This window comes from Phyllobates terribilis, unplaced genomic scaffold (assembly GCF_046119375.1).
Source record: "Phyllobates terribilis strain yellow unplaced genomic scaffold, ASM4611937v1 Scaffold_169__1_contigs__length_4117513, whole genome shotgun sequence".
Lineage (NCBI taxonomy): Eukaryota > Metazoa > Chordata > Amphibia > Anura > Dendrobatidae > Phyllobates > Phyllobates terribilis.
In genome coordinates, this window is record NW_027362929.1 from 3,067,945 (window position 1) to 3,087,006 (window position 19,062).

The 19,062-nt window shown below is 46.9% G+C and overlaps 11 non-coding genes and 1 pseudogene across 11 annotated transcripts; all 12 read right to left on the reverse strand.

Annotated features, from left to right (window-relative positions):
• Positions 1-3,481: 3,481 nt before the first annotated feature.
• On the reverse strand, positions 3,482-3,593 carry LOC141210715 (U2 spliceosomal RNA; annotated as a pseudogene).
• A 1,123-nt stretch (positions 3,594-4,716) lies between these two features.
• On the reverse strand, positions 4,717-4,907 carry LOC141209303 (U2 spliceosomal RNA). The gene has a single exon (XR_012279501.1). It is a non-coding gene; the product is annotated as a U2 spliceosomal RNA (small nuclear RNA).
• Positions 4,908-6,027: 1,120 nt separating this feature from the next.
• Positions 6,028-6,218, reverse strand: LOC141209304 (U2 spliceosomal RNA). Its single transcript, XR_012279502.1, has one exon. It is a non-coding gene; the product is annotated as a U2 spliceosomal RNA (small nuclear RNA).
• Positions 6,219-7,338: 1,120 nt separating this feature from the next.
• Positions 7,339-7,529, reverse strand: LOC141209305 (U2 spliceosomal RNA). The gene has a single exon (XR_012279503.1). It is a non-coding gene; the product is annotated as a U2 spliceosomal RNA (small nuclear RNA).
• A 1,122-nt stretch (positions 7,530-8,651) lies between these two features.
• LOC141209306 (U2 spliceosomal RNA) lies at positions 8,652-8,842 on the reverse strand. The gene has a single exon (XR_012279504.1). It is a non-coding gene; the product is annotated as a U2 spliceosomal RNA (small nuclear RNA).
• A 1,120-nt stretch (positions 8,843-9,962) lies between these two features.
• Positions 9,963-10,153, reverse strand: LOC141209308 (U2 spliceosomal RNA). The gene has a single exon (XR_012279506.1). It is a non-coding gene; the product is annotated as a U2 spliceosomal RNA (small nuclear RNA).
• Positions 10,154-11,275: 1,122 nt separating this feature from the next.
• Positions 11,276-11,466, reverse strand: LOC141209309 (U2 spliceosomal RNA). Its single transcript, XR_012279507.1, has one exon. It is a non-coding gene; the product is annotated as a U2 spliceosomal RNA (small nuclear RNA).
• A 1,120-nt stretch (positions 11,467-12,586) lies between these two features.
• Positions 12,587-12,777, reverse strand: LOC141209310 (U2 spliceosomal RNA). Its single transcript, XR_012279508.1, has one exon. It is a non-coding gene; the product is annotated as a U2 spliceosomal RNA (small nuclear RNA).
• A 1,122-nt stretch (positions 12,778-13,899) lies between these two features.
• LOC141209311 (U2 spliceosomal RNA) lies at positions 13,900-14,090 on the reverse strand. The gene has a single exon (XR_012279509.1). It is a non-coding gene; the product is annotated as a U2 spliceosomal RNA (small nuclear RNA).
• Positions 14,091-15,211: 1,121 nt separating this feature from the next.
• On the reverse strand, positions 15,212-15,402 carry LOC141209312 (U2 spliceosomal RNA). Its single transcript, XR_012279510.1, has one exon. It is a non-coding gene; the product is annotated as a U2 spliceosomal RNA (small nuclear RNA).
• Positions 15,403-16,523: 1,121 nt separating this feature from the next.
• Positions 16,524-16,714, reverse strand: LOC141209313 (U2 spliceosomal RNA). Its single transcript, XR_012279511.1, has one exon. It is a non-coding gene; the product is annotated as a U2 spliceosomal RNA (small nuclear RNA).
• Positions 16,715-17,833: 1,119 nt separating this feature from the next.
• LOC141210088 (U2 spliceosomal RNA) lies at positions 17,834-18,024 on the reverse strand. The gene has a single exon (XR_012280267.1). It is a non-coding gene; the product is annotated as a U2 spliceosomal RNA (small nuclear RNA).
• Between the last annotated feature and the right edge of the window lie 1,038 nt (positions 18,025-19,062).

Genomic DNA, 19,062 nt, shown 5'->3' on the forward strand with positions numbered 1-19,062 from the left:
CGGACTATAGCCAGCCCTTCATCCTCTACACCGACGCCAGTAACATCGGGCTAGGAGCCGTACTGTCCCAGATTCAGCAGGGGAGAGAACGAGTAATCTCCTATGCCAGCCGAAAACTGCGACCCACCGAAAGGAACCCCGAGAATTACAGCTCATTTAAGCTAGAGTTCCTGGCCGTGGTATGGGCAGTCACCGAGCGCTTTAGGCATTACCTCGCTTCTTCCCGGTTCACCGTATACACGGATAACAACCCGTTGACACACCTGGACACGGCAAGACTCGGTGCCCTGGAGCAGAGGTGGATGGCCCGTCTGTCCAACTACGAGTTCACAATCAAATACCGGGCAGGACGCTCCAATACTAACGCGGACGCCCTGTCCAGGATGCCCAACCTGCCGGACGAAGGAGAAGATCCGGAGGGACTGGAAGAAGTTGAACTCCCTGCGTTCCACCGTCATGGGACTATCCAGTATTCCCACCGGGTAAGGGGTAAGCAGGCTGCTACGTTGAACCCCTTACCCCACTACAACTGGGCGGAAACGCAAGACAGCGACCCTGCCGTCCGACTGGTGAAGGAGATGCTGACTCGGCCGGAGGCTCGCCTTGAACCGGACGCTCCGGAGGAAGACAAACAACTATGGGCGGAGAAGAGTCGACTATTCCTTTACAAGGGGAAGTTGTGCCGCAGAATGGTCAACTCCCGGACGCATGAACTACTCTGGCAAGTAGTGGTGCCCCGAAGAGACGCAGCCATGGTGATGGAGGCATACCACGACGGAGCTGGACACTTCGGGTGGAAAAAGCTGGAGTTTCTGCTGCGCGAGCGGTTCCACTGGGTAGGCATTAGGGGAACCATCGAGAAGTGGTGCAGAGACTGTGGCCCGTGCAATCTGAGAAGGAAGGACCGGGCCAGCCAGAAGACTCCCCTGCAGTCCATCGTCACCCGGCAACCGTTGGAACTGGTAGCCTTGGATCATGTAAAACTGACCCCAAGCAGAAGTGGCTACGTCTACGCGTTAACCATCGTGGATCATTACTCCCGGTTCTTGGTTGTCGTCCCCGTCAAGGACTTAACGGCTCAAACAGCAGCTAGAGCCTTCCAGCAGCACTTCTGCCGTCCACACGGGTACCCGGACCAAGTGCTGACGGACCAGGGACCTGCCTTTGAAGCGGAGGTCTTCCAGGAATTCTGCAATCTGTATGGCTGCCGGAAGATAAGGACGACACCCTACCATCCGCAAACTAATGGACTTTGTGAAAAAATGAACCAGGTGGTAATGGATCTTCTAAAAACATTGCCCCTGGAAGAACGCAGTCTGTGGCCTGAGAAGTTGCCCGATCTGGTGGACCTATACAACCACATCCCGGTAGGTTCCACCAACTGTACCCCGGCTTACCTAATGAGGGCAAGACCTGGTAAGTTACCTGTTGACCTGGAAATGGGAGTCCTGACACCCGAGGACACTTCACCAGAAACAGACTGGGACACAGAGAGGCAGCAGCAGTACCGGAGAGTACAGGAGAGCGTGGAGCGAAGTCTCTGTCAGGCTAGGGAAAGACAAGAGAAGACATACAACCAGTATGCTCCCGCTGTTCCCCTGGTACCCGGAGAGCAGGTCTTGAAGAGGAAGAGACGGCTCCACAAGTTGGACGACCAGTGGGAGAAGGACCCGTACACCGTACTGCCCTCAAGCCACGAAAACCCGAAGGTCTGTACCATCAGTAAAGACGGAGGGGAAACCACAGCCATTGTATCCCGGGACCACCTGAAGAAGTGTCCCGAACAACTGAGGAACCCTGAAGAGGAACAAGAAGACCATCGACCCGTAGAGGAAAGGGAAGATATGGTTAGTACCATGCTCGGGGACTTCCCTCGGTCTTGGACTCAAGTCAATGGTGCAGTTGTGGTACCCGTACTCACCTTCCTCCAACCATCATCCCAAGAACCTACGGAGCAACGGGTAGAGCTGGAAGAACAGCCGGTCCAGGAGGCAGAAGACTCCACACAAGCAGAACAGGAGAATCAACCCTCTGCTTATAGTGAGCCTGCCGTACCCCTAGTGAGACAAAGAGCCGGTAGACAGCTGCCCAGTTTACCCTTGACAGCTCCTACACCCTGTAGTTCAGGGCCAGACAGTCAGCTCCGTAGGTCCACTAGGGCCACTAGAGGCCAGTTACCCGCACGTTGGAGGATCTAAATGTTTAAGCTATTTTATAATGTTTACCTGTCTATAGTTGCTTGTGTGTAATTTTGTGTTTCTAGTTGTTTTTAGGAAACCTTGGTGGATTTACCGGGAATCCTTGTATATAGTTGGAGCGTAACCCAGGATGGACTAAAGACTGTCAAGGACTCGGGGTAGAACAGACCCCTACCTGGTTACGTCTCCCTGTTTCGGTGAAATGGACACCTTTGCTTTTCTTCAAAGACTGCACCCGGTTGCGGATACGCCGTGACCATCTTATTGTGTTTCCTTATTGTATTTTAGTGTTGTTGTTTTCACCTTGTTATGTTTTTCTATAATGTGTTTAGTCCCGGAGTACTAAATTTTACTAGGGGGGAATGTGACACCCCAGGGGTCTGGTTGCCACAGTAACGTAATGTTATGTCTGAGAGCAGGTGGGAGGTCCTTTGGTCAGGGATCCTGTGCATGCCACACCTCCTGCCCAGTCTTGGGAGGGGAAGAACTTCCCCTATAAAAACCTGGGGCTGAGGCAGGGTGAGGAGTAGAAGAAGAGAAGAAGTAGAGACAGCATAGGAAGAAACAGCAGTTACAAGGAGTCAGGGGCTGGCAGCTGCAGAGTTCGCCCTGACTAAGAAGACTTTTTACCGGACCCGGAGTCCGAGGCTGTGGGGACTAATTCCTACCCAGCAGCAGAATCCGTCAGGCAGGGGATTTCAGGTCCTCTGGCCCAGAAGCCCGAAGGCACGGTCACACGCGTGGGACCAGCACCGCCATCGTGGAGCGGAAGCCATTAGAAGGCCCCGAGTCACCGGCCATACGGGTGAGCACCACACGGTACACTCAGGGACGTGGGCTACTTACATCAGCTCCTAGCAAGGTAGCCAGAAGAGTACAGTCAGTTTGGGAGGCCTACAACTACGCCTGGCCAGGGGAGATCCCATCTGCTCAAGGACTGACCAGGCCCCATCCGCTAGCAAGTACTCCGGGAGGGTCTTTTGTTGTTACCAGTAAAGACCCTGAACTACACCGTACCGTCTCTGAGTGGTTCCTGCTACCCCCATCATCCACGTCGGCTGCCCTGAGGCCATACCCCTCCCGTTGGGGGTTATACTATCACGCTGCACAATCCTACCATCGGCCTCAGCGGTCTGCCCTGCAGCAGCAGCCCCCTGGCTGCACTCAACGGGTGGCGTAGTCATCAACCATTTACCGCTAACAGACTGCCGTCCAGTTTGACTCCCTGGGCACGGACCGGGTCACCGCCACGAGACTACAACCCTCAACAGATCCGGCTCCGGGTAAGCTCACGCAGCGCGACACAGGCCCAGGGGCGCGTCAGGGACGTATCAGATATTAAACTGATAAGAACAGATACTACACTTGATCTTAGCCAAAAGGCCGAGAAGCGATAACCAGAATTGGTTTCCGACTACGGTGCCACCCAAGGATTCTGAAAAGTCCATTTGTGGAGATGGCCACCTGGACTCCCGTTAAGAAGACATGCTGTCAACCTCTAGATCCCTCACATGCCTGCACTTTTCGGCTTGCTGCTGCTGCAATCCACGCGTTTTAGATCTGCATAACTCCACCTCTTTTAGCACAGTACCCTCAACCCCCGGCTGTTCCCACCCGCCTCAACACCGTTGGAAGGGAGGAGAACCAATTAAGGCTGGGGGTTGGGGGTGGAACGAGCAGCTGTCTACCCTTAGCAGGAGGGTTGCTGATTAATTACCTCTCCTGCTGCTGCTGCTGCTGGCTGTCCAGCAGCAGACTGAAGGTGGCTGCTGCTGTGCGCAGGTATATAAAGGCTCAGAGCCTATTATGACACGCGCAGCCAGCGTTCCATTGCCACATTCCGTCTACTGCAGGCGGGATACCTGGATGGCTGAATGTCACTGAGAAGCTCACAGAGACCGCCATAAGCAACAGTTTAAAAGAATGCCACAGACTAATCAACCAAACTTTTTGGGTTGGTTTCTCTTTTATAGTCTGCAGGCATTAAATGAAAGAAGTCAGTGTTCCAGCAGAGGGAGACAACGTTTCAGAAAAGGCATTGTAGCAAACTAAAAAAGAAATTTTAAGCGCAGCAGAGTAACCAGCTCACATACCTGTTAGCTCAGGTGAGTTTAAAAGGCTGCTGTTGATAACAAGGGCATTTGCTAAATAGATGGTGTGTGTGCAACAATATACTGAAAGGTCAATTATATTGTGCAGCTTATCTCACCACCTGTAGTTATTTAGGTGAAAGCTCCAAAATGCTTGCCTAATATGTCTGTTTATCCAAAAGGAAGTATAGAGGGAGAGCTAGATAGATAGCATTGCATTACATTACATTACATGGCAATGCAATGCACAGTTGCTAAAGTTGAACCAAAATGAGCTTGTCATCTGGCTTCTGCAACTTTTAACATGAAAAATCCAATGAGGAGAAGAAAAGCAAAGCCAAAGAGTCCATCCCAAAATCCGACAAACAAGCAAAATGAACAAAAAGCATTGAATTCAATTCTTTCTGATTTTAGAAACTGCATTAAAGAAGGGGTGCACCGGTCCTGGAGATACTGCAATACCAGGTCAATGCGTGGAGTGGACAGAGCAAGCTCTTTTTCCATCTCCCTGTTCTAAAAATCCATTTAATATATGGTCCCCAGATAGGGGACGTATCAGATATTAAACTGATAAGAACAGATACTACACTTGATCTTAGCCAAAAGGCCGAGAAGCGATAACCAGAATTGGTTTCCGACTACGGTGCCACCCAAGGATTCTGAAAAGTCCATTTGTGGAGATGGCCACCTGGACTCCCGTTAAGAAGACATGCTGTCAACCTCTAGATCCCTCACATGCCTGCACTTTTCGGCTTGCTGCTGCTGCAATCCACGCGTTTTAGATCTGCATAACTCCACCTCTTTTAGCACAGTACCCTCAACCCCGGCTGTTCCAACCCGCCTCAACACCGTTGGAAGGGAGGAGAACCAATTAAGGCGGGGGGGGGGGTGGAACGAGCAGCTGTCTACCCTTAGCAGGAGGGTTGCTGATTAATTACCTCTCCTGCTGCTGCTGCTGCTGGCTGTCCAGCAGCAGACTGAAGGTGGCTGCTGCTGTGCGCAGGTATATAAAGGCTCAGAGCCTATTATGACACGCGCAGCCAGCGTTCCATTGCCACATTCCGTCTACTGCAGGCGGGATACCTGGATGGCTGAATGTCACTGAGAAGCTCACAGAGACCGCCATAAGCAACAGTTTAAAAGAATGCCACAGACTAATCAACCAAACTTTTTGGGTTGGTTTCTCTTTTATAGTCTGCAGGCATTAAATGAAAGAAGTCAGTGTTCCAGCAGAGGGAGACAACGTTTCAGAAAAGGCATTGTAGCAAACCAAAAAAGAAATTTTAAGCGCAGCAGAGTAACCAGCTCACATACCTGTTAGCTCAGGTGAGTTTAAAAGGCTGCTGTTGATAACAAGGGCATTTGCTAAATAGATGGTGTGTGTGCAACAATATACTGAAAGGTCAATTATATTGTGCAGCTTATCTCACCACCTGTAGTTATTTAGGTGAAAGCTCCAAAATGCTTGCCTAATATGTCTGTTTATCCAAAAGGAAGTATAGAGGGAGAGCTAGATAGATAGCATTGCATTACATTACATTACATGGCAATGCAATGCACAGTTGCTGAAGTTGAACCAAAATGAGCTTGTCATCTGGCTTCTGCAACTTTTAACATGAAAAATCCAATGAGGAGAAGAAAAGCAAAGCCAAAGAGTCCATCCCAAAATCCGACAAACAAGCAAAATGAACAAAAAGCATTGAATTCAATTCTTTCTGATTTTAGAAACTGCATTAAAGAAGGGGTGCACCGGTCCTGGAGATACTGCAATACCAGGTCAATGCGTGGAGTGGACAGAGCAAGCTCTTTTTCCATCTCCCTGTTCTAAAAATCCATTTAATATATGGTCCCCAGATAGGGGACGTATCAGATATTAAACTGATAAGAACAGATACTACACTTGATCTTAGCCAAAAGGCCGAGAAGCGATAACCAGAATTGGTTTCCGACTACGGTGCCACCCAAGGATTCTGAAAAGTCCATTTGTGGAGATGGCCACCTGGACTCCCGTTAAGAAGACATGCTGTCAACCTCTAGATCCCTCACATGCCTGCACTTTTCGGCTTGCTGCTGCTGCAATCCACGCGTTTTAGATCTGCATAACTCCACCTCTTTTAGCACAGTACCCTCAACCCCCGACTGTTCCCACCCGCCTCAACACCGTTGGAAGGGAGGAGAACCAATTAAGGCGGGGGGGGGGGGGTGGAACGAGCAGCTGTCTACCCTTAGCAGGAGGGTTGCTGATTAATTACCTCTCCTGCTGCTGCTGCTGGCTGTCCAGCAGCAGACTGAAGTTGGCTGCTGCTGTGCGCAGGTATATAAAGGCTCAGAGCCTATTATGACACGCGCAGCCAGCGTTCCATTGCCACATTCCGTCTACTGCAGGCGGGATACCTGGATGGCTGAATGTCACTGAGAAGCTCACAGAGACCGCCATAAGCAACAGTTTAAAAGAATGCCACAGACTAATCAACCAAACTTTTTGGGTTGGTTTCTCTTTTATAGTCTGCAGGCATTAAATGAAAGAAGTCAGTGTTCCAGCAGAGGGAGACAACGTTTCAGAAAAGGCATTGTAGCAAACCAAAAAAGAAATTTTAAGCGCAGCAGAGTAACCAGCTCACATACCTGTTAGCTCAGGTGAGTTTAAAACCCTGCTGTTGATAACAAGGGCATTTGCTAAATAGATGGTGTGTGTGCAACAATATACTGAAAGGTCAATTATATTGTGCAGCTTATCTCACCACCTGTAGTTATTTAGGTGAAAGCTCCAAAATGCTTGCCTAATATGTCTGTTTATCCAAAAGGAAGTATAGAGGGAGAGCTAGATAGATAGCATTGCATTACATTACATTACATGGCAATGCAATGCACAGTTGCTGAAGTTGAACCAAAATGAGCTTGTCATCTGGCTTCTGCAACTTTTAACATGAAAAATCCAATGAGGAGAAGAAAAGCAAAGCCAAAGAGTCCATCCCAAAATCCGACAAACAAGCAAAATGAACAAAAAGCATTGAATTCAATTCTTTCTGATTTTAGAAACTGCATTAAAGAAGGGGTGCACCGGTCCTGGAGATACTGCAATACCAGGTCAATGCGTGGAGTGGACAGAGCAAGCTCTTTTTCCATCTCCCTGTTCTAAAAATCCATTTAATATATGGTCCCCAGATAGGGGACGTATCAGATATTAAACTGATAAGAACAGATACTACACTTGATCTTAGCCAAAAGGCCGAGAAGCGATAACCAGAATTGGTTTCCGACTACGGTGCCACCCAAGGATTCTGAAAAGTCCATTTGTGGAGATGGCCACCTGGACTCCCGTTAAGAAGACATGCTGTCAACCTCTAGATCCCTCACATGCCTGCACTTTTCGGCTTGCTGCTGCTGCAATCCACGCGTTTTAGATCTGCATAACTCCACCTCTTTTAGCACAGTACCCTCAACCCCCGGCTGTTCCCACCCGCCTCAACACCGTTGGAAGGGAGGAGAACCAATTAAGGCGGGGGGGGGGGGTGGAACGAGCAGCTGTCTACCCTTAGCAGGAGGGTTGCTGATTAATTACCTCTCCTGCTGCTGCTGCTGCTGGCTGTCCAGCAGCAGACTGAAGGTGGCTGCTGCTGTGCGCAGGTATATAAAGGCTCAGAGCCTATTATGACACGCGCAGCCAGCGTTCCATTGCCACATTCCGTCTACTGCAGGCGGGATACCTGGATGGCTGAATGTCACTGAGAAGCTCACAGAGACCGCCATAAGCAACAGTTTAAAAGAATGCCACAGACTAATCAACCAAACTTTTTGGGTTGGTTTCTCTTTTATAGTCTGCAGGCATTAAATGAAAGAAGTCAGTGTTCCAGCAGAGGGAGACAACGTTTCAGAAAAGGCATTGTAGCAAACCAAAAAAGAAATTTTAAGCGCAGCAGAGTAACCAGCTCACATACCTGTTAGCTCAGGTGAGTTTAAAAGGCTGCTGTTGATAACAAGGGCATTTGCTAAATAGATGGTGTGTGTGCAACAATATACTGAAAGGTCAATTATATTGTGCAGCTTATCTCACCACCTGTAGTTATTTAGGTGAAAGCTCCAAAATGCTTGCCTAATATGTCTGTTTATCCAAAAGGAAGTATAGAGGGAGAGCTAGATAGATAGCATTGCATTACATTACATTACATGGCAATGCAATGCACAGTTGCTGAAGTTGAACCAAAATGAGCTTGTCATCTGGCTTCTGCAACTTTTAACATGAAAAATCCAATGAGGAGAAGAAAAGCAAAGCCAAAGAGTCCATCCCAAAATCCGACAAACAAGCAAAATGAACAAAAAGCATTGAATTCAATTCTTTCTGATTTTAGAAACTGCATTAAAGAAGGGGTGCACCGGTCCTGGAGATACTGCAATACCAGGTCAATGCGTGGAGTGGACAGAGCAAGCTCTTTTTCCATCTCCCTGTTCTAAAAATCCATTTAATATATGGTCCCCAGATAGGGGACGTATCAGATATTAAACTGATAAGAACAGATACTACACTTGATCTTAGCCAAAAGGCCGAGAAGCGATAACCAGAATTGGTTTCCGACTACGGTGCCACCCAAGGATTCTGAAAAGTCCATTTGTGGAGATGGCCACCTGGACTCCCGTTAAGAAGACATGCTGTCAACCTCTAGATCCCTCACATGCCTGCACTTTTCGGCTTGCTGCTGCTGCAATCCACGCGTTTTAGATCTGCATAACTCCACCTCTTTTAGCACAGTACCCTCAACCCCCGACTGTTCCCACCCGCCTCAACACCGTTGGAAGGGAGGAGAACCAATTAAGGCGGGGGGGGGGGGGTGGAACGAGCAGCTGTCTACCCTTAGCAGGAGGGTTGCTGATTAATTACCTCTCCTGCTGCTGCTGCTGGCTGTCCAGCAGCAGACTGAAGTTGGCTGCTGCTGTGCGCAGGTATATAAAGGCTCAGAGCCTATTATGACACGCGCAGCCAGCGTTCCATTGCCACATTCCGTCTACTGCAGGCGGGATACCTGGATGGCTGAATGTCACTGAGAAGCTCACAGAGACCGCCATAAGCAACAGTTTAAAAGAATGCCACAGACTAATCAACCAAACTTTTTGGGTTGGTTTCTCTTTTATAGTCTGCAGGCATTAAATGAAAGAAGTCAGTGTTCCAGCAGAGGGAGACAACGTTTCAGAAAAGGCATTGTAGCAAACCAAAAAAGAAATTTTAAGCGCAGCAGAGTAACCAGCTCACATACCTGTTAGCTCAGGTGAGTTTAAAACCCTGCTGTTGATAACAAGGGCATTTGCTAAATAGATGGTGTGTGTGCAACAATATACTGAAAGGTCAATTATATTGTGCAGCTTATCTCACCACCTGTAGTTATTTAGGTGAAAGCTCCAAAATGCTTGCCTAATATGTCTGTTTATCCAAAAGGAAGTATAGAGGGAGAGCTAGATAGATAGCATTGCATTACATTACATTACATGGCAATGCAATGCACAGTTGCTGAAGTTGAACCAAAATGAGCTTGTCATCTGGCTTCTGCAACTTTTAACATGAAAAATCCAATGAGGAGAAGAAAAGCAAAGCCAAAGAGTCCATCCCAAAATCCGACAAACAAGCAAAATGAACAAAAAGCATTGAATTCAATTCTTTCTGATTTTAGAAACTGCATTAAAGAAGGGGTGCACCGGTCCTGGAGATACTGCAATACCAGGTCAATGCGTGGAGTGGACAGAGCAAGCTCTTTTTCCATCTCCCTGTTCTAAAAATCCATTTAATATATGGTCCCCAGATAGGGGACGTATCAGATATTAAACTGATAAGAACAGATACTACACTTGATCTTAGCCAAAAGGCCGAGAAGCGATAACCAGAATTGGTTTCCGACTACGGTGCCACCCAAGGATTCTGAAAAGTCCATTTGTGGAGATGGCCACCTGGACTCCCGTTAAGAAGACATGCTGTCAACCTCTAGATCCCTCACATGCCTGCACTTTTCGGCTTGCTGCTGCTGCAATCCACGCGTTTTAGATCTGCATAACTCCACCTCTTTTAGCACAGTACCCTCAACCCCCGGCTGTTCCCACCCGCCTCAACACCGTTGGAAGGGAGGAGAACCAATTAAGGCGGGGGGGGGGGGTGGAACGAGCAGCTGTCTACCCTTAGCAGGAGGGTTGCTGATTAATTACCTCTCCTGCTGCTGCTGCTGCTGGCTGTCCAGCAGCAGACTGAAGGTGGCTGCTGCTGTGCGCAGGTATATAAAGGCTCAGAGCCTATTATGACACGCGCAGCCAGCGTTCCATTGCCACATTCCGTCTACTGCAGGCGGGATACCTGGATGGCTGAATGTCACTGAGAAGCTCACAGAGACCGCCATAAGCAACAGTTTAAAAGAATGCCACAGACTAATCAACCAAACTTTTTGGGTTGGTTTCTCTTTTATAGTCTGCAGGCATTAAATGAAAGAAGTCAGTGTTCCAGCAGAGGGAGACAACGTTTCAGAAAAGGCATTGTAGCAAACCAAAAAAGAAATTTTAAGCGCAGCAGAGTAACCAGCTCACATACCTGTTAGCTCAGGTGAGTTTAAAAGGCTGCTGTTGATAACAAGGGCATTTGCTAAATAGATGGTGTGTGTGCAACAATATACTGAAAGGTCAATTATATTGTGCAGCTTATCTCACCACCTGTAGTTATTTAGGTGAAAGCTCCAAAATGCTTGCCTAATATGTCTGTTTATCCAAAAGGAAGTATAGAGGGAGAGCTAGATAGATAGCATTGCATTACATTACATTACATGGCAATGCAATGCACAGTTGCTGAAGTTGAACCAAAATGAGCTTGTCATCTGGCTTCTGCAACTTTTAACATGAAAAATCCAATGAGGAGAAGAAAAGCAAAGCCAAAGAGTCCATCCCAAAGTCCGACAAACAAGCAAAATGAACAAAAAGCATTGAATTCAATTCTTTCTGATTTTAGAAACTGCATTAAAGAAGGGGTGCACCGGTCCTGGAGATACTGCAATACCAGGTCAATGCGTGGAGTGGACAGAGCAAGCTCTTTTTCCATCTCCCTGTTCTAAAAATCCATTTAATATATGGTCCCCAGATAGGGGACGTATCAGATATTAAACTGATAAGAACAGATACTACACTTGATCTTAGCCAAAAGGCCGAGAAGCGATAACCAGAATTGGTTTCCGACTACGGTACCACCCAAGGATTCTGAAAAGTCCATTTGTGGAGATGGCCACCTGGACTCCCGTTAAGAAGACATGCTGTCAACCTCTAGATCCCTCACATGCCTGCACTTTTCGGCTTGCTGTTGCTGCAATCCACGCGTTTTAGATCTGCATAACTCCACCTCTTTTAGCACAGTACCCTCAACCCCCGGCTGTTCCCACCCGCCTCAACACCGTTGGAAGGGAGGAGAACCAATTAAGGCGGGGGGGGGGTGGAACGAGCAGCTGTCTACCCTTAGCAGGAGGGTTGCTGATTAATTACCTCTCCTGCTGCTGCTGCTGCTGGCTGTCCAGCAGCAGACTGAAGGTGGCTGCTGCTGTGCGCAGGTATATAAAGGCTCAGAGCCTATTATGACACGCGCAGCCAGCGTTCCATTGCCACATTCCGTCTACTGCAGGCGGGATACCTGGATGGCTGAATGTCACTGAGAAGCTCACAGAGACCGCCATAAGCAACAGTTTAAAAGAATGCCACAGACTAATCAACCAAACTTTTTGGGTTGGTTTCTCTTTTATAGTCTGCAGGCATTAAATGAAAGAAGTCAGTGTTCCAGCAGAGGGAGACAACGTTTCAGAAAAGGCATTGTAGCAAACCAAAAAAGAAATTTTAAGCGCAGCAGAGTAACCAGCTCACATATCTGTTAGCTCAGGTGAGTTTAAAAGGCTGCTGTTGATAACAAGGGCATTTGCTAAATAGATGGTGTGTGTGCAACAATATACTGAAAGGTCAATTATATTGTGCAGCTTATCTCACCACCTGTAGTTATTTAGGTGAAAGCTCCAAAATGCTTGCCTAATATGTCTGTTTATCCAAAAGGAAGTATAGAGGGAGAGCTAGATAGATAGCATTGCATTACATTACATTACATGGCAATGCAATGCACAGTTGCTGAAGTTGAACCAAAATGAGCTTGTCATCTGGCTTCTGCAACTTTTAACATGAAAAATCCAATGAGGAGAAGAAAAGCAAAGCCAAAGAGTCCATCCCAAAATCCGACAAACAAGCAAAATGAAGAAAAAGCATTGAATTCAATTCTTTCTGATTTTAGAAACTGCATTAAAGAAGGGGTGCACCGGTCCTGGAGATACTGCAATACCAGGTCAATGCGTGGAGTGGACAGAGCAAGCTCTTTTTCCATCTCCCTGTTCTAAAAATCCATTTAATATATGGTCCCCAGATAGGGGACGTATCAGATATTAAACTGATAAGAACAGATACTACACTTGATCTTAGCCAAAAGGCCGAGAAGCGATAACCAGAATTGGTTTCCGACTACGGTGCCACCCAAGGATTCTGAAAAGTCCATTTGTGGAGATGGCCACCTGGACTCCCGTTAAGAAGACATGCTGTCAACCTCTAGATCCCTCACATGCCTGCACTTTTCGGCTTGCTGCTGCTGCAATCCACGCGTTTTAGATCTGCATAACTCCACCTCTTTTAGCACAGTACCCTCAACCCCCGGCTGTTCCCACCCGCCTCAACACCGTTGGAAGGGAGGAGAACCAATTAAGGCGGGGGGGGGGGGTGGAACGAGCAGCTGTCTACCCTTAGCAGGAGGGTTGCTGATTAATTACCTCTCCTGCTGCTGCTGCTGCTGGCTGTCCAGCAGCAGACTGAACGTGGCTGCTGCTGTGCGCAGGTATATAAAGGCTCAGAGCCTATTATGACACGCGCAGCCAGCGTTCCATTGCCACATTCCGTCTACTGCAGGCGGGATACCTGGATGGCTGAATGTCACTGAGAAGCTCACAGAGACCGCCATAAGCAACAGTTTAAAAGAATGCCACAGACTAATCAACCAAACTTTTTGGGTTGGTTTCTCTTTTAAAGTCTGCAGGCATTAAATGAAAGAAGTCAGTGTTCCAGCAGAGGGAGACAACGTTTCAGAAAAGGCATTGTAGCAAACCAAAAAAGAAATTTTAAGCGGAGCAGAGTAACCAGCTCACATACCTGTTAGCTCAGGTGAGTTTAAAAGGCTGCTGTTGATAACAAGGGCATTTGCTAAATAGATGGTGTGTGTGCAACAATATACTGAAAGGTCAATTATATTGTGCAGCTTATCTCACCACCTGTAGTTATTTAGGTGAAAGCTCCAAAATGCTTGCCTAATATGTCTGTTTATCCAAAAGGAAGTATAGAGGGAGAGCTAGATAGATAGCATTGCATTACATTACATTACATGGCAATGCAATGCACAGTTGCTGAAGTTGAACCAAAATGAGCTTGTCATCTGGCTTCTGCAACTTTTAACATGAAAAATCCAATGAGGAGAAGAAAAGCAAAGCCAAAGAGTCCATCCCAAAATCCGACAAACAAGCAAAATGAACAAAAAGCATTGAATTCAATTCTTTCTGATTTTAGAAACTGCATTAAAGAAGGGGTGCACCGGTCCTGGAGATACTGCAATACCAGGTCAATGCGTGGAGTGGACAGAGCAAGCTCTTTTTCCATCTCCCTGTTCTAAAAATCCATTTAATATATGGTCCCCAGATAGGGGACGTATCAGATATTAAACTGATAAGAACAGATACTACACTTGATCTTAGCCAAAAGGCCGAGAAGCGATAACCAGAATTGGTTTCCGACTACGGTGCCACCCAAGGATTCTGAAAAGTCCATTTGTGGAGATGGCCACCTGGACTCCCGTTAAGAAGACATGCTGTCAACCTCTAGATCCCTCACATGCCTGCACTTTTCGGCTTGCTGCTGCTGCAATCCACGCGTTTTAGATCTGCATAACTCCACCTCTTCTAGCACAGTACCCTCAACCCCCGGCTGTTCCCACCCGCCTCAACACCGTTGGAAGGGAGGAGAACCAATTAAGGCGGGGGGGGGGGTGGAACGAGCAGCTGTCTACCCTTAGCAGGAGGGTTGCTGATTAATTACCTCTCCTGCTGCTGCTGCTGCTGGCTGTCCAGCAGCAGACTGAAGGTGGCTGCTGCTGTGCGCAGGTATATAAAGGCTCAGAGCCTATTATGACACGCGCAGCCAGCGTTCCATTGCCACATTCCGTCTACTGCAGGCGGGATACCTGGATGGCTGAATGTCACTGAGAAGCTCACAGAGACCGCCATAAGCAACAGTTTAAAAGAATGCCACAGACTAATCAACCAAACTTTTTGGGTTGGTTTCTCTTTTATAGTCTGCAGGCATTAAATGAAAGAAGTCAGTGTTCCAGCAGAGGGAGACAACGTTTCAGAAAAGGCATTGTAGCAAACCAAAAAAGAAATTTTAAGCGCAGCAGAGTAACCAGCTCACATACCTGTTAGCTCAGGTGAGTTTAAAAGGCTGCTGTTGATAACAAGGGCATTTGCTAAATAGATGGTGTGTGTGCAACAATATACTGAAAGGTCAATTATATTGTGCAGCTTATCTCACCACCTGTAGTTATTTAGGTGAAAGCTCCAAAATGCTTGCCTAATATGTCTGTTTATCCAAAAGGAAGTATAGAGGGAGAGCTAGATAGATAGCATTGCATTACATTACATTACATGGCAATGCAATGCACAGTTGCTGAAGTTGAACCAAAATGAGCTTGTCATCTGGCTTCTGCAACTTTTAACATGAAAAATCCAATGAGGAGAAGAAAAGCAAAGCCAAAGAGTCCATCCCAAAATCCGACAAACAAGCAAAATGAACAAAAAGCATTGAATTCAATTCTTTCTGATTTTAGAAACTGCATTAAAGAAGGGGTGCACCGGTCCTGGAGATACTGCAATACCAGGTCAATGCGTGGAGTGGACAGAGCAAGCTCTTTTTCCATCTCCCTGTTCTAAAAATCCATTTAATATATGGTCCCCAGATAGGGGACGTATCAGATATTAAACTGATAAGAACAGATACTACACTTGATCTTAGCCAAAAGGCCGAGAAGCGATAACCAGAATTGGTTTCCGACTACGGTGCCACCCAAGGATTCTGAAAAGTCCATTTGTGGAGATGGCCACCTGGACTCCCGTTAAGAAGACATGCTGTCAACCTCTAGATCCCTCACATGCCTGCACTTTTCGGCTTGCTGCTGCTGCAATCCACGCGTTTTAGATCTGCATAACTCCACCTCTTTTAGCACAGTACCCTCAACCCCCGGCTGTTCCCACCCGCCTCAACACCGTTGGAAGGGAGGAGAACCAATTAAGGCGGGGGGGGGGGTGGAACGAGCAGCTGTCTACCCTTAGCAGGAGGGTTGCTGATTAATTACCTCTCCTGCTGCTGCTGCTGCTGGCTGTCCAGCAGCAGACTGAAGGTGGCTGCTGCTGTGCGCAGGTATATAAAGGCTCAGAGCCTATTATGACACGCGCAGCCAGCGTTCCATTGCCACATTCCGTCTACTGCAGGCGGGATACCTGGATGGCTGAATGTCACTGAGAAGCTCACAGAGACCGCCATAAGCAACAGTTTAAAAGAATGCCACAGACTAATCAACCAAACTTTTTGGGTTGGTTTCTCTTTTATAGTCTGCAGGCATTAAATGAAAGAAGTCAGTGTTCCAGCAGAGGGAGACAACGTTTCAGAAAAGGCATTGTAGCAAACCAAAAAAGAAATTTTAAGCGCAGCAGAGTGACCAGCTCACATATCTGTTAGCTCAGGTGAGTTTAAAAGGCTGCTGTTGATAACAAGGGCATTTGCTAAATAGATGGTGTGTGTGCAACAATATACTGAAAGGTCAATTATATTGTGCAGCTTATCTCACCACCTGTAGTTATTTAGGTGAAAGCTCCAAAATGCTTGCCTAATATGTCTGTTTATCCAAAAGGAAGTATAGAGGGAGAGCTAGATAGATAGCATTGCATTACATTACATTACATGGCAATGCAATGCACAGTTGCTGAAGTTGAACCAAAATGAGCTTGTCATCTGGCTTCTGCAACTTTTAACATGAAAAATCCAATGAGGAGAAGAAAAGCAAAGCCAAAGAGTCCATCTCAAAATCCGACAAACAAGCAAAATGAACAAAAAGCATTGAATTCAATTCTTTCTGATTTTAGAAACTGCATTAAAGAAGGGGTGCACCGGTCCTGGAGATACTGCAATACCAGGTCAATGCGTGGAGTGGACAGAGCAAGCTCTTTTTCCATCTCCCTGTTCTAAAAATCCATTTAATATATGGTCCCCAGATAGGGGACGTATCAGATATTAAACTGATAAGAACAGATACTACACTTGATCTTAGCCAAAAGGCCGAGAAGCGATAACCAGAATTGGTTTCCGACTACGGTGCCACCCAAGGATTCTGAAAAGTCCATTTGTGGAGATGGCCACCTGGACTCCCGTTAAGAAGACATGCTGTCAACCTCTAGATCCCTCACATGCCTGCACTTTTCGGCTTGCTGCTGCTGCAATCCACGCGTTTTAGATCTGCATAACTCCACCTCTTTTAGCACAGTACCCTCAACCCCCGGCTGTTCCCACCCGCCTCAACACCGTTGGAAGGGAGGAGAACCAATTAAGGCGGGGGGGGGTGGAACGAGCAGCTGTCTACCCTTAGCAGGAGGGTTGCTGATTAATTACCTCTCCTGCTGCTGCTGCTGCTGGCTGTCCAGCAGCAGACTGAAGGTGGCTGCTGCTGTGCGCAGGTATATAAAGGCTCAGAGCCTATTATGACATGCGCAGCCAGCGTTCCATTGCCACATTCCGTCTACTGCAGGCGGGATACCTGGATGGCTGAATGTCACTGAGAAGCTCACAGAGACCGCCATAAGCAACAGTTTAAAAGAATGCCACAGACTAATCAACCAAACTTTTTGGGTTGGTTTCTCTTTTATAGTCTGCAGGCATTAAATGAAAGAAGTCAGTGTTCCAGCAGAGGGAGACAACGTTTCAGAAAAGGCATTGTAGCAAACCAAAAAAGAAATTTTAAGCGCAGCAGAGTAACCAGCTCACATACCTGTTAGCTCAGGTGAGTTTAAAAGGCTGCTGTTGATAACAAGGGCATTTGCTAAATAGATGGTGTGTGTGCAACAATATACTGAAAGGTCAATTATATTGTGCAGCTTATCTCACCACCTGTAGTTATTTAGGTGAAAGCTCCAAAATGCTTGCCTAATATGTCTGTTTATCCAAAAGGAAGTATAGAGGGAGAGCTAGATAGATAGCATTGCATTACATTACATTACATGGCAATGCAATGCACAGTTGCTGAAGTTGAACCAAAATGAGCTTGTCATCTGGCTTCTGCAACTTTTAACATGAAAAATCCAATGAGGAGAAGAAAAGCAAAGCCAAAGAGTCCATCCCAAAATCCGACAAACAAGCAAAATGAACAAAAAGCATTGAATTCAATTCTTTCTGATTTTAGAAACTGCATTAAAGAAGGGGTGCACCGGTCCTGGAGATACTGCAATACCAGGTCAATGCGTGGAGTGGACAGAGCAAGCTCTTTTTCCATCTCCCTGTTCTAAAAATCCATTTAATATATGGTCCCCAGATAGGGGACGTATCAGATATTAAACTGATAAGAACAGATACTACACATGATCTTAGCCAAAAGGCCGAGAAGCGATAACCAGAATTGGTTTCCGACTACGGTGCCACCCAAGGATTCTGAAAAGTCCATTTGTGGAGATGGCCACCTGGACTCCCGTTAAGAAGACATGCTGTCAACCTCTAGATCCCTCACATGCCTGCACTTTTCGGCTTGCTGCTGCTGCAATCCACGCGTTTTAGATCTGCATAACTCCACCTCTTTTAGCACAGTACCCTCAACCCCCGGCTGTTCCCACCCGCCTCAACACCGTTGGAAGGGAGGAGAACCAATTAAGGCGGGGGGGGGGTGGAACGAGCAGCTGTCTACCCTTAGCAGGAGGGTTGCTGATTAATTACCTCTCCTGCTGCTGCTGCTGCTGGCTGTCCAGCAGCAGACTGAAGGTGGCTGCTGCTGTGCGCAGGTATATAAAGGCTCAGAGCCTATTATGACATGCGCAGCCAGCGTTCCATTGCCACATTCCGTCTACTGCAGGCGGGATACCTGGATGGCTGAATGTCACTGAGAAGCTCACAGAGACCGCCATAAGCAACAGTTTAAAAGAATGCCACAGACTAATCAACCAAACTTTTTGGGTTGGTTTCTCTTTTATAGTCTGCAGGCATTAAATGAAAGAAGTCAGTGTTCCAGCAGAGGGAGACAACGTTTCAGAAAAGGCATTGTAGCAAACCAAAAAAGAAATTTTAAGCGCAGCAGAGTAACCAGCTCACATACCTGTTAGCTCAGGTGAGTTTAAAAGGCTGCTGTTGATAACAAGGGCATTTGCTAAATAGATGGTGTGTGTGCAACAATATACTGAAAGGTCAATTATATTGTGCAGCTTATCTCACCACCTGTAGTTATTTAGGTGAAAGCTCCAAAATGCTTGCCTAATATGTCTGTTTATCCAAAAGGAAGTATAGAGGGAGAGCTAGATAGATAGCATTGCATTACATTACATTACATGGCAATGCAATGCACAGTTGCTGAAGTTGAACCAAAATGAGCTTGTCATCTGGCTTCTGCAACTTTTAACATGAAAAATCCAATGAGGAGAAGAAAAGCAAAGCCAAAGAGT